Raw genomic sequence first — 14119 nt, forward strand, 5'->3', positions numbered from 1 at the left:
AAGTGGTCCTCCGCCAATTGGATGGCCGAATCCAGCGATGTGGGCCGGTGGCACTGGACCCACTCGGCGGTCTTCTTCGGGAGCCGAGTGGTGAACTGTTCCAGCACCACGCGATCGATCATCTGCTCCACGTCGCCTCCGTCGGCCATCAGCCATTTGCGGCACGAGTCCCGGAGCTGTTGGGCCAACACGAAGGGCCGGCCCGCCTCCCCCAGCTCCAAAGACCGGAACCGCTGACGATGCTGCTCGGGGGAGCGGCCGACCCGCTGTAGGATGGCCCTCTTGAGGTCGTTGAAGACCAGGAGGTTCTGGATGGGCAGCTGCTGTGCTGCCACCTGCGACTCACCCGAAAGCAGCGGGACGAGGCGCATGGGCCATTGGTCCCGGGGCCAACCTGACACCTCAGCAGACTTTTCAAACAGGTCCAGGAAGGCCTCTGGGTCATCTTGCGGGCCCATCTTCTGAAGTGGCAGCTGGAAGGGGCCAGCAGCTGCCGCGCTGGTCTCCGCGGGAACCTCCCGGTCTATCCAGCTCCGGAACCTCTCGCGGTCCTCCTGCTGGCCCTGGACGATCGCCTCGAAGCGGCGCTCCTGATCGTTTCGGAGATCTAGCAGGGCCCGATGTTGCTCTTGATGAAGGGCCGCGAGGGATGCGATGATGTTCGCAAACGGCGTCCCAGCAGCGGAGGTTGCTTGCATGGCGGCGGCTTACGTCTTCCTTCCCGGGTTTCGGCACCAGTGTGGTAAAGGTTCTTGTGTAATGGGAAGGAAGAGGACAGGGATCGGCTTTGGGCTGCTGACAGTCTTTATTCTCACCAGAGAAAATATCAAACACATAAACAAAAAGACGGTGCAACGCACACTCAATAATTCCACATCCAAGGACGGGCTTCACTCCACGAAACGAGCACGGCTCACTCAGTCTGACTGTCAGCAGTCCCTTTCTCTCTCACACGCTCCTGCTTCTCCTGGCGTTTTATCCTGTCTCCACGCCAATTACTGGAACAAGAAACAGGTGTTCGTGATTTACATTCAACCCGTTCAATCACCGCACATCCCCAGACGCTCCCTCCTGTTGCAGACCCCGCTAAACCACGCCCCCCTCGCCACAGCCACCTATTGGTCGAAAGTGATGAAACAGTAAATCCTCATTTTTGATCATTTTTCAGCTCTTTTGCCTAAAATCATCTTAATAGGTCTTTAATTGCTCACTGTTGCAGTTGGTCTGATGCTCTCAGCCATGTTGGCTGGCTTCTTGTGCCTCTTTTGTGCTTGGCCCCGTAATTGCTGCTTGCAGCTATATTTATTATTCTTCTTCTTCTCCAAAGTAAATCGCATTTTAGAGGGCCTAAACGTGCTCGAAAACTCACAAAACTTTGCACACGCGCCAGAAGTGGTGAAAATTTACATCTGATATGGGTTTCGGAATTGGGCGTGGCAAAATGGCTCGATAGCGCCATCTAACGTACAGCCCCTCTCGCTACATTTCACTATGTTTTTGAAATTTGGTACACACATTTATAAGCCCAATACCTACAAAAAAGTCTCTTGGAGCGAAATCCGAAACCGAACAGGAAGTCAGATATTTTGAATTAATTCACCGTTTTTTGCATTTTCCAGACGTTGTACTTTAACGAACTCCTCCTAGAGCTTTTATCAGATCAATGTCATATTTGGTCAGTCTAATCTAAAGGCCTTTGTGACATTAAATTGCGAAGATCTAGAGTTTTCACCAAAGGGCGTGTCTGTGGCGCCCTGACAAAGTTTGATGTTTTCGCCATGAAAAAGGAAGTTGTTGTAACTCAGACAAACAATGTCGGATCTGCCCCAAACTTCACATGTTTTATTAGAGTCCTGACCTGAAGACATCTTCATAACAATATTCAGTTACAGTCATAGCGCCACCTGCAGGCAACAGGAAATTACATGTTTTACACTGTGATTAACTCCTCATGGAGATTTAACCAGATCAACATCATATGTTGTCAGTCTAATCTTAAGACCTTAGCGATGATAAATAACAAAGATCTTGAGTTTTCGCTGAAGGGCGTGTCTGTGGCGGCCTGACAAAGTCTGATGTTTTGCCATGAAAGAGGAAACTGTTGTAACTCAGGCATACTATGTCCGATCTGCTCCAAACTTCACATGTGTGATAAGAGTCCTAGCCTAAAGACGTCTATATGATAATATTCAGTTAGTCATAGCGCCACCTGCTGGCAACAGGAAGTGGCATGCTTTATACTGTAATTCACTACCAGATTCACATTTCATCATGCCACGAAGTACCAGACATGCTAGAAACACGTTAAATCATGCAACACTTGGCTGAGTGCTAATGTATGCGATTAACGCCACGAAAGAAACAGGAAGTTGTTGTAACTCAGGCATACAATGTCCGATCTGCTTCAAACTTCATGTGTTCAATGATAGTCCTGGCCTGAAGACATCAACATGGCAAAATTCAGTTACGGTAAAAGCGCCACCTGTTGGCTGCAGGAAGTGTGGCATTTCGAAATGACTTTGGAATAATTCTCCTGTATTCACTCACTTAAATGCATGACGCCCACTGTTCACTGTTTTCCTGAGACCAACGGGTGGCGGTGAGCCCGGGTGCGAGGGCCCTCTCAACGCTGCTTGCAGCTTTAATTATTATTATTATTATTATTATTATTATTATTATTTTTCTTCCGACTATTCGGGCATTTTTGGGGCCCTTACCATGCTCGAAAACTCATGAAACTTTGCACATACATTGGAACCCGCGGCCATCAGGGCCGGGCAGAAGCTGGTACTCGGGGCTCGACAGCGCCCCCTTGAACAGGGTCCGAAATTTTGGTCTATATATCAAACACGCTTGCACATATAAGTATAAAACTCAGTACACATATAGACATCATCGGGCCAAACAACTTTCGTACTCTAAGTTATACGTCACCTCAACAGGAAGTAAGCTATTACGGGTTGTTTGAAAAACACATGCTCTGGAATTTGATATACTCCTCCTAGGCGATTAATCCGATCACCACCAAACTCGGTCAGCATGAAGTCAAGACATTGATGATGAAAAATTGCCAGCGGATTTTTGATATCTCGAACGGTTTGGCCGTGGCAAGGCAACAAATTTATGGCGAGAAAAGGGAAACAGGAAGTGTGTTATAACTTCTGCATACATTGATTGATGTTTATGAAACTTCAGCGGTGTGTTCGTTATAGGAGTCTGATCACATGGATGTGACTATTGTGAGTCAAAGTTATAGCGCCACCAACTGGCAGCAAGAAGTGTGTCACTTTCAAAATGCTTTGAGATCACCATCTTATTTTTATCCGATTTGCTTCAAACTTCACCAAACTCGGTACACTTATTCTTCTCATTAGCCTGGACAATTTTCTAATTTACAGTCATTTGCTCCGACCAACAGGAAGTCTGCTATTTTGGTTTGAATGTGGATTTTTTGACTAAACAGGCTCTGAAATTTAAAGGGCACCTATTATGCCCCTTTTTACAAGATGTAATATTGGTCTTGGGTGTCCCCAGAATGTATTTGTGAAGTTTCAGCACAAAATACCCCACAGTTAATTTATTATAACCATTTGAAAATGTCATTTTTGGGGCCTGTTTTAAAAAGAGCTGTTTTGGTGTGTACCACCTTAAATATAAATGAGCTGCATATCCCCGCCCTGCCTTTGGATGAGGGCGTAACTTGCATACCTATGGCAATAAACAGTCGGTAAAAGCAGAATGGCTGAGAGTGAGAGACCCGCTGTTTTGTATGGCATTCAGCCGTACATGTTTGAACCGGAATCATACCCAGATGATGAAGAGACGCCGGCAGAGGAAACACAATTGAGAATGGAGCAGGACGTCTCTGAATGGTTATTTGATACATTTATGTACTTATAGAGTTTTAATCGCATTCCCTTTGCAATTATGGATGTGCAACACACACACACACACACACACACACACTGTGATAACGTTCGCGCAATTTTTTGAAACTACAAACACAAATACTGTGATAACGTTTGCTAAGTACAAACGAAATTATATTTATGCGAGGGAACGGTTGCGTCATGTTGACATTATTGTCGTACAGGTGCTTATGTGGCAAATGTGAGAAGATGGCTACAGAACCAGAAAATATATGCTGCAGGGAGATAGAAGAGGTATTAATTTATTTACATTTGTAATTGTTGCAAAAAATAATACGTGACATAAAACTGTCTGCATAGCTGTGATGTTTCTGTCTGCACGCCAATATCCCTCGTTCTACAGCTTCGTGTCGATGTGCTGGCCTTTGTATAAACATAGCAATTTTGATGTCTTGTCTTTACAGAAAACATACACAGTTTTTAATACAATATCTTTAAAAAAAAAAAAATATATATATATATATATATATATATATACGTGTGGATACACACTATACAAACAAGGTTTAAATTATATACACAGACATTCTACGACGACGACAACAACTTTAGACGCATTTGTTATTGAATTGGCTGACATCGACTGAAATGACTATTTGCTCAAAAAACATTAAATACACTTACTTCTTCTGGAGGTGACGTTGGATCGCGAACAGTAGGCAATGATCCACACTTGAGGATTAACTTTGAAGCAAGACCTGCTTTGAATTGACCCTCGTTCTCAAAACAGTCAGTCAAAAAATGATTCGCGCAAACATAAACGTATTTTGGAATTTTGAGTGGTGCCTTTCCTTCGTAAATAAAATACATCCACTCCGTTTTCAGTGGCTCTGATGTCGGAAGTAAGTGAAAACTACTATTTTCATTATTACATCCCACAACAGAACACGTATGTTTCTTAGGAGACATTACCGGCTGTCGTTGAAACAATGGAGGATGGTTGACAGATCACCTAGGGCGGGGTCTATGCCAAAACCAGATTGTCAATCAAACCACGTAGGTGGGGCTTAGCGCAATTCTACGTCACAGTGAGAGCAATCTTAGAACAGGGCGTTCTGAGACAGCGCTTATGAATTATTGAGATTGTAAAAAAAACACTGGGTGGATTTTTCTCATTCTAGGGTGGTTTTGCTCACACACTGCCAACACACATTTATGGTCAAACACCATGTAAAAGTGAATTTTGCATAATAGTTGCCCTTTAAACTACTACTTCTAGGGGGTTTATTCAATCCAGACCAAACATTTTTTAACCATGTTGCTAAGAAATTGAATATGTTAAATTGAGAACGGATAATGGATATCTTGAACCATCTTGCCATGGTAATATATTGAAGTAATGTCAAAAAAGGGAAATGGAATGACTCATTTTTTCTATAAAAAAAAAAACATTATACACAACTAATTTATATATAGAATAATACAGATGTTTGAAATAAACACATTTTTTTTTTTTTCCAATTCAAAAAACTTGTGTAAGTAAAAAATAGGCAGATTAATCCATTTTTTCAATCAAATAGAATTAATGTCATACATAGAGTAACAACTAGAGGGCAGCATATACCTATGTTTAAACAGGGTTGGATAAGTCAAACACATATAATCAAGTTGATTTATATATAGAACATAGATTTTGATTTTATATACTGTTTGTGCAGGTATATTTAAAAATGTATCAAAGACTACTTTATGTCACAATTAAGATTTTTTTGTTTGTTTGTTTGTTTAAAATGATCTTCTCAGTCTGTCTCAGTCTCTCTCCCTCTCTCTCTCTCCTCCCCCATACTACCTCAGGTTCATCCGGGTGTGTGTGTGTGTGTGTGTGTGTGTGTGTGTGTGTGTGTGTGTGTGTGTGTGTGTGTGGTTGGGGGTGGGGGGGTGTCTGTGTGTGGGTCTATGTCTGTGTCACTGTCTATGTATATCTTTTTCTCTCTCTGTGTATGCGTATGTGTACATTACAATCTTATTTTTTTTTTCAAAATATTGTTTGAGTTAGTTATTTTTAACAATTACAATTAGAATTTTTGAATTATTTATTTATTGATATAATTAAAATTTATTAAAAACCCCTGTTTCAGTAAAATTTCACATGATTATATAAGTGGCTGTTTAAAATAAACTTGCATAAGTGAGCAGAAAAATCTAGACATGAACCTTATTATTACCTGAGACTTAACATTAAATTTTTTTGTATCTTATACCACACATATTAAAATTAAATGAAAGCATGCTTTTGGTGCATAAGATTGGTGCACAAACAACAGCTCAGGGAGGTCAAAAAAACACATGAATAGAAGTATGAGGATTATACAACATCAGCAATCACAGATTCACATTTTGGCTGGATTAGTTATTTCAGAGCACTGTGGAGTTTGCACAAATAACAGTATGTAATTTGGTCTAGAATTTTTATAGGGGTTGTCTGAAGCTGAGTTCAGACTGCACGATTTTCAAAGTAGCCAGGTCACTGTTCTTTTCACACTGCATGACTATCTTGGCCAGCATTCAGTCGCTGTTGTGTTCAAAAGACATGATGGATCGGCGACAAAAGGTTTCACACTGTATGAATTTAGAATAGGAAGAATTGCAGACAACTCTGTCTGGCACTCAAACTACGTTTCACAACCAAACCCACGGGAGATGTGACAAGGAAACAATCCAATATCACGCATGCAAGACCGGAGTTCTCAAGTGAGACTGGGTTTATTATTAAAAACGGTAACCCGCAAGAAGCTAGCAATACGAATGGCCTGTGTGCTGATTTTCAGCGAAAACAAGAAAAAGAAAAGAAGAATATGGAGGAGGAAATGGTTGGGGAGACTGTAACAGAGCACTTGCGTAACAGAGCACCGATTTGCCTGTGATTTCGGGCATTTGTCTGCGATTTCACAAAACCTGTCTGCGAGCTAAAATCGGGGCTAAAATCTTGCAGCCTGAACTCGCAATGAGAAAAAACCCAGACATTTCAGATTATGATGATATTCTGCATTCATTTGAAATAGACTTATAACATTCTGTGACATGAAAGTCATCTAAATTTAAACGATCTCATGCATGTGGCTTTTGTGGTTTGTCATCATAGGAGCATCAGCCGCTGCAGTAAATGTGGTTTGAAATTGACATAGTCCTTTTATGTTTAACCGTTTTAAATGCACATTGCCCGCCGTGCACAGTTGACCTGAAGCCACCGGGGTGGCGGTGCCACCGGGCTTTGGCCCGTCATCGCTGCTCGCAGCTATATTTATTATTATTTTTTTTTTTCCGACTATTCGGGCATTTTTGGGGCCCTTACCATGCTCGAAAACTCATGAAACTTTGCACATACATTGGAACCCGCGGCCATCAGGGCCGGGCAAAAGCTGGTACCCGGGCGTGGCAGGAGGGCTCGACAGCGCCCCCTTGAACAGGGTCCGAAATTTTGGTCTATATATCAAACACGCTTGCACATATAAGTATAAAACTCAGTACACATATAGACATCATTGGGCCAAACAACTTTCGTACTCTAAGTTATACGTTACCTCAACAAGAAGTAAACTATTACGGGTTGTTTGAAAAACACATGCTCTGGAATTTGATATACTCCTCCTAGGCGATTAATCCGATCACCACCAAACTCGGTCAGCATGAGGTCAAGACATTGATGATGAAAAATTGCCAGCGGATTTTTGATATCTCAAACGGTTTGGCCGTGGCGAGGCAACAAATTTATGGCGAGAAAAGGGAAACAGGAAGTGTGTTATAACTTCTGCATACATTGACTGATGTTTATGAAACTTCAGCGGTGTGTTCGTTATAGGAGTCTGATCACATGGATGTGACTATTGTGAGTCAAAGTTATAGCGCCACCAACTGGCAGCAAGAAGTGTGTCACTTTCAAAATGCATTGAGTTCACTCTGTTATGTTTACCTGATTTGCTTCAAACTTCATCAGTGTAATGTCAATACACAGCAGATGTAGACCTGTGACAGGATTCTTGATATTTTAAATATTGTTGCCATGGCAACACATCAAACTTTAATAATATTCTTGAGTGTTTTTGAGGCTCTTAACATCCTTCAAATTGCATGAAACTCGATACACACATCAATATTGTCAACCAGTAGACATGGACAAAGCCATAGAAATGGGCATGGTGGAGGGGCTCAGTAGCGCCACCTTTTGACAAAAGTGGGGGGTTAGTTTTTCCTACAGTCACCAAACTCGGTACACATATTGTTCTCATCAAGCCGGACAATTTTCTAATTTACATTCATTAGCTCCAACCAACAGGAAGTCAGCTATTTTGGTTTGAATGTTAATTTTTTGAAAAAACAGGCTTTGAATTTAATACTACTACTCCAACAGGGTTTATACAATTTACACCAAACTTTTTTTAACTTGGTGCTAATACATTGAAGTTGTTTAATTGCAAACGGATTTTGGATATCTCAAATGGTTTGGCCGTGGCGAGCCAACGAATTAATAGCAAGAAAAGGGAAACAAAGTGTTATAACTTCTGCATACATTAATTGATTTTGATGAATCTTTGGCTGTGTCTTCGTTCTACAAGGCTGATCGCATAGATGTGACTATTGTGAGTCAAAGTTATAGCGCCACCAACTGGCAGCAGGAAATGTGTTACTTTCAGCATGCTTTGAGATCACCATCTTATGTTTACCCTATTTGCTTCAAACTTCATTTAAATAATGTCAAAACATGTCAGATGTAGACCTTTGAAAAGAATTGTGATATCTCAAACACAGTTGCCTTGGCAATGCATCAAACTTTTATATTGGTTTTGAATGCTTTTGAGACTCTTAGCATGCTTCATATTGTTTGAAACTCCACACACACATCAGGACTGTTAGCCAGTAGACATGGGCAAAGCCTTAGAAATGGGCAGGGAGGAGGGGCTCTATAGCGCTACCTTGTAGTGCTGTAAATGTGGAGTGAATTTGATGCCCATTGCCCGCCATGCACAGTTGCCCTGAAGCCACAGGGGTGGCGGTGCCACCGGGCTTTGGCCCGTCATCGCTGCTCGCAGCTATATTTATTATTCTTCTCCAAAGTGAATTGCATTTTTGAGGGCCTAAACGTGCTCAAAAACTCATGAAACTTTGCACACGCTTCAGAAGTGGTGAAAATTTATTTCTGTTATGGGTTGCAGATATAGGCGTGTTAAAATGGCTCGATAGCACCACCTAACGAAATGCCCTTCACGCTACATTTCACGTAGATTTTGAAATTCGGTACACACATTCAACAGCCCAATACCTACAAAAAAGTCTTTTGGAGCATAATCTGAAACCGAAAAGGAAGTCAGATATTTTGAATTAATTTGCTATTTTTTGCCATTTCCAGACGTCGTACTTTAACAAATTCCTCCTAGAGCTTTAATTAGATCAATGTCATATTTGGTCAGTCTAATGTAAAGGCTTTTGCGACATTACATTGCGAAAATCTAGAGTTTTCTCTGAAGGGTGTGTCTGTGGTGGCCTGACAAAGTTCGATGTTTTGCCATGAAACAGGAAGCTGTTGTAACTCAGGCATACAATGTCCGATATGCCCCAAACTTCACATGTTTTATTAGAGTCCTGGCCTAAACACATCTACATGACAATATTCAGTTATAGTCATAGCGCCACCTGTGGGCGATAGGAAATGACGTTTTACACTGTGATAGAGATTTAACCAGATCATTTAACCAGAGATTTAACCAGATCAACATCATATGTTATCAGTCTAATCTTAAGACCTTAGCGATGATAAATATTAAAGATCTTGAGTTTTCGCTGAAGGTCGTGTCCGTGGCGGCCTGACAAAGTCTGATGTTTCACCATGAAAGAGAAAGCTGTTGTAACTCAGACATACTATGTCCGATCTGCCCCAAACTTCACATATGTGATAAGAGTCCTGGCATAAAGACATCTACATGCCAATATTCAGTTCATTACACAACCTGCTGGCAACAGGAAATGGCATGCTTTACACTAGTGTTGTTTTTGGCAGCCTGTTTTAATTTTAGTCTAGTCTTTGTGTCAAGCTGTCATTTTTGTTTTTTATTAGTTTTAGTCACGTTCCTACTCTTTTTAGTCTAGTCAAGTTTTAGTCGACTAAAAGTCTGAGCATTTTAGTCTTAATTTAGTCAGAATTATCCATGACAATTTTCGTTTAGTTTTAGTTGACAAAAACTGATGACATTTGTCTAATTTTAGTCAATGAATTTTATTTTAGTCTCTTTTTAGTAATGCAATTCTATTTAACCCAATCAATATAGTACCTAGTAGTATAGACAAAACTAAAAATTTCTTTTAGACAAACCCATTTTAAACAAGGTTATCTTTTTATATTGTTACCTACATTATATAGATAACACCTTACAATGCCTTGATATCTCTTAACCCTTTAAGACCTGAAGGCTTTTTTTTATAGTTTTTTTTTTTTTTTTTTTTTTTTTTTTTTTCTGAGCGACACACACAAAAGTAAAGACTCATAACTCCAAAACTGTAGCAAGGAGAGTCAAAAGGTAGGTATCATTTGATAGAACACTTTTTAATTTTTTAGAAAATATAAATAACATTACATTTGGACATTTTCATGCTGGAAAACTGCTGATAAAAGACTATATATATATATATATATATATATATATATATATATATATATATATATATATATATATATATATATATATATATTTCATTTTATAATTTTTCATTTTTTTTTTATTTGACATGGAATAACTCAGGAAGGCAATAAGATCAGAGAAATTCTTTTTTGGTGATGCTCTCCTACATGTGAGCTGCATCTTTTTCAAATTTTGCGGTGATAAAGTGTTATTCATTTTTCGCAGCTAGATGGCGCCCACGGACGGTAAAATCCTGGCACTCATGTCTAGTTTGGTTTCGGTTTTGTGTCGGGATTCGGACACTTGTGCTCCCAGTCCTGTCTTTTATTGTGAGCACACAGTCGAGTGTTCCTTCACTTGCTGTGCATTCTTGTCTCATGTTGTCTCTTGTATTGTCATGTTTTTGTAGCATGCGGTTATTTCCACCTGCCGTGTCTATTGTCTTGACCCCGCCCACCTTGTTACCTGGTTATTGGTTGATTTGCCCCACCTGTCCTCCCTCGTTACCTGCTTTGTTTGCTCTCCTATTTATTCTCCTTGTGTTTGCAGTCCTGTGCTGGTTCGTTGTCGTATGTTTCCCTTTGTGCAGCCAAGTCAAGTCAAGTCAAGTCAAGTTTGTCAAGTCTGTTTTTCCCCCATGGGGTAGTTTTTGTTGTTGTTTCTTGTTTTATTTTTATTATTAATAAAGCTCTCTCTCCTGCATTTGAGTCCTCGTCCTCATCCATCATCAAAACCCTGACAGAGATCAACGCAATATATTATGTTGATTTTGGATTCATTTTAATTGTAAGAATCTGCTTTAAATAATGGTGTGCATTTTCTATGATCTGTGCATTTTTCATTAATTTATGAGCACGTGAAATCTACATATTTACCTACATATCGGTCTCTTTCTCTATGTCAGAGGAAGTGACGTCGCCTGCGTCTGCGCACCCCTGAAGTGAGACACAGGAAACAGAAATACTGCAAAATAATAATAATAACGCGACTAAACGAGATGAAATAACATTATAACATTTCGTCTCGTCTCGTTTTGGTTAATGAAAATGAAGAGACATGTTAGCATAGTTTTTTTTTTTTTTTTTTTTTTGTAAACCACATTTAGTCTCGTTTCTATTCGTCAACAATATTGCATTATACATTTAATTATCGTCATCGGCACATGACCAGCATTTACATTGCGCCTCGTCTCGTTTTCGTCACGTGATAAAGGTTCGTTGATGATATTTAGTCATAATTTTCGTTGATGAAAGCAACACTACTTTACACTGTAATTCATTACCAAAAACACATTTCAGTATGCCACGAAGTACCAAACATGCTAGAAACACGTTAAATCATGCAACACTTGGCTAAATGCTAATGTATGTGATTAACCCCATGAAACAGGAAGTTGTTGTAACTCAGGCATACAATGTCCGATCTGTTCCAAACTTCACATGTTTGATAATGTTTCTGGCCTGAACACATCTATATCACAATATTCTTTTACAGTCAAAGCACCACCTGTTCACAGCAGGAAGTGTGGCACTTTGAAATGACTTGGCCATAATTCTCCTGTATTTACTCGCTTACATGCATGTCACCCACTGTTGACTGTTTTCCTAAGGCCAACGGGTGGCGGTTAGCCTGGGTGCAAAGTCCCTTTTATCGCTGCTTACAACTTTAGTAATATATGTATTTTAAGTCATTATAAATGCTACTGTTCACTTAGGTCTATTTTTATTACCAAAACCAAATAAATAAATGTAAAAAAAAATCCCCTTAAATCTCATCTCGTGAGCTAAGTATATTAACACAAACCTAGTTATTATAATATGTAGTTAACTATGTTTTCAAGAGCATAAACTCAGACTCATGTATCCAAATTAGTCGTTTGGCTTGAGTTGCGCTCTAAACTCATAGTGTTTTGTAGGTTGTGCTGCTTCTAGACAACAAAACCCACAGACACTAGTTTGGAACATGTTGGCAAGATGAACGGCTTGAGGCACTGTGTGTACATTGAGTGTTAGAGTGTGTGCATAGGATTATGGTGAGGGATGGTGAGCTGTGTTGAAGCAAATAGCTCTGTCGAATGTTCAGCCGGGGAAATGTTTATATTAGTCTGTGATTAACACCGTCCAGGTGCTCTCTTGGCCATGGTGGCCGCTGCTGCTTCTTTAGACACTCACACATTTTCTCTGTGGCTGGCTGTAGTCATCTATATTTACAGAACACCTCAGGCTAACATGCTGAACTGTTGACCACTATTTATTCTATGAACATCTCATAAATGGTTCTCCTCCACCAAAGGTCGGGGGAGGGGTACTGAAATTCCACAACGGAAAATCTTAAGTCATTGTGTAGATGAACACTAGAGCAACGCACACAAGTGTGTATGTCTCTGTGACAGCGAAGTTGGTGAGGGTCAGTTTCATAGACTGATACTGCAGACAGCGTTCTGTGACGGTTCTGAGTTTTCATTAACCCTATCTCCTCCAGTCTAGACAGGAAGGCCCCACACAGAAGCAAACAACCACTAACACTGTTATCCCAGTTAGTCCAACTTGTGTGTACAATTGAAACTGGATGTACATGAGTTGAACTTTATTTTCAATCACTGACGACAGCTTACTCACTATAATTTTCAAACATTTTAGAATTTAGGTGTCAACTTTTCTTAGCTTTGAGATATGTTTATCTGTTGGTCCTGTTTAAGGAATAAAACACCACCCTATTGTGTAACTCCAAAATGTTAAATAGAGGCAAATGGTCCTTTTTGAATGTATTTATTAATAATGTAATTTATTTTATAAATGATCAAATCATTTGACTTTTTTTTTTTTTTTTAGTTATAATGAATTTATAAAGAAATGTTTACAGTTGTTTTGTTATGAACAATTACTTCATTTATACGATTGCTGTGATATACTGTATGTGTCACGGTTATGTTCTGTTATGTGGACTTTTATTTTGACATTCTGTTCTGTTTCCTTTAGTTCCTGTTTCTCCACTCTGTTTAGTTTTGGTTTCCTTGGTTACTGGTTATGTTCTTGTTTCTTTCTAAAGTTACCTATGGCTGTTACCTGTGTCTAGTCCATCATACGTTCTCTTATGCTTTATTTGTGGTTTAAGTTACTTATTCCTGTCTCCGGTGCTGACCTGAGTGTTTGGTTTGAGAATAAAGACTATTTGTGTTTAAAAACTCTTTCGTCTCCATGCGTGCTGCAAACCACTGTAAAAAAAAAAAAAAAAATCAGCTGAATGGTGATGTCTTCACAAAATTCACACTTTACAAAATATCCTACAAAGTTTACATCTTAAACTAGTTTACAAAAGAAAAAAAGAAAAAAAAGAAAAAAAAAAAAAGAAAGAAAGACCGGAAAAAAATCCAGGTGGAACATTGCATTAAATTCCTCCTGTAAATTTAGTTGAAAGGAAGATGAAAATATTATAATTTTATTTTGGAAGTATATTTGGTAGTTTGTTGTTTCATTCCAGTCTAATATAGATAATAGGCAGCTAGGCTACAGTTTGAAAGTAAATTTTGCTGGTTATGTGTATGTTAATATAAAGTTTTGAAGACACTGTGGTCTGCTT

Source organism: Megalobrama amblycephala, linkage group LG13 (assembly GCF_018812025.1).
Source record: "Megalobrama amblycephala isolate DHTTF-2021 linkage group LG13, ASM1881202v1, whole genome shotgun sequence".
Taxonomy (NCBI): domain Eukaryota; kingdom Metazoa; phylum Chordata; class Actinopteri; order Cypriniformes; family Xenocyprididae; genus Megalobrama; species Megalobrama amblycephala.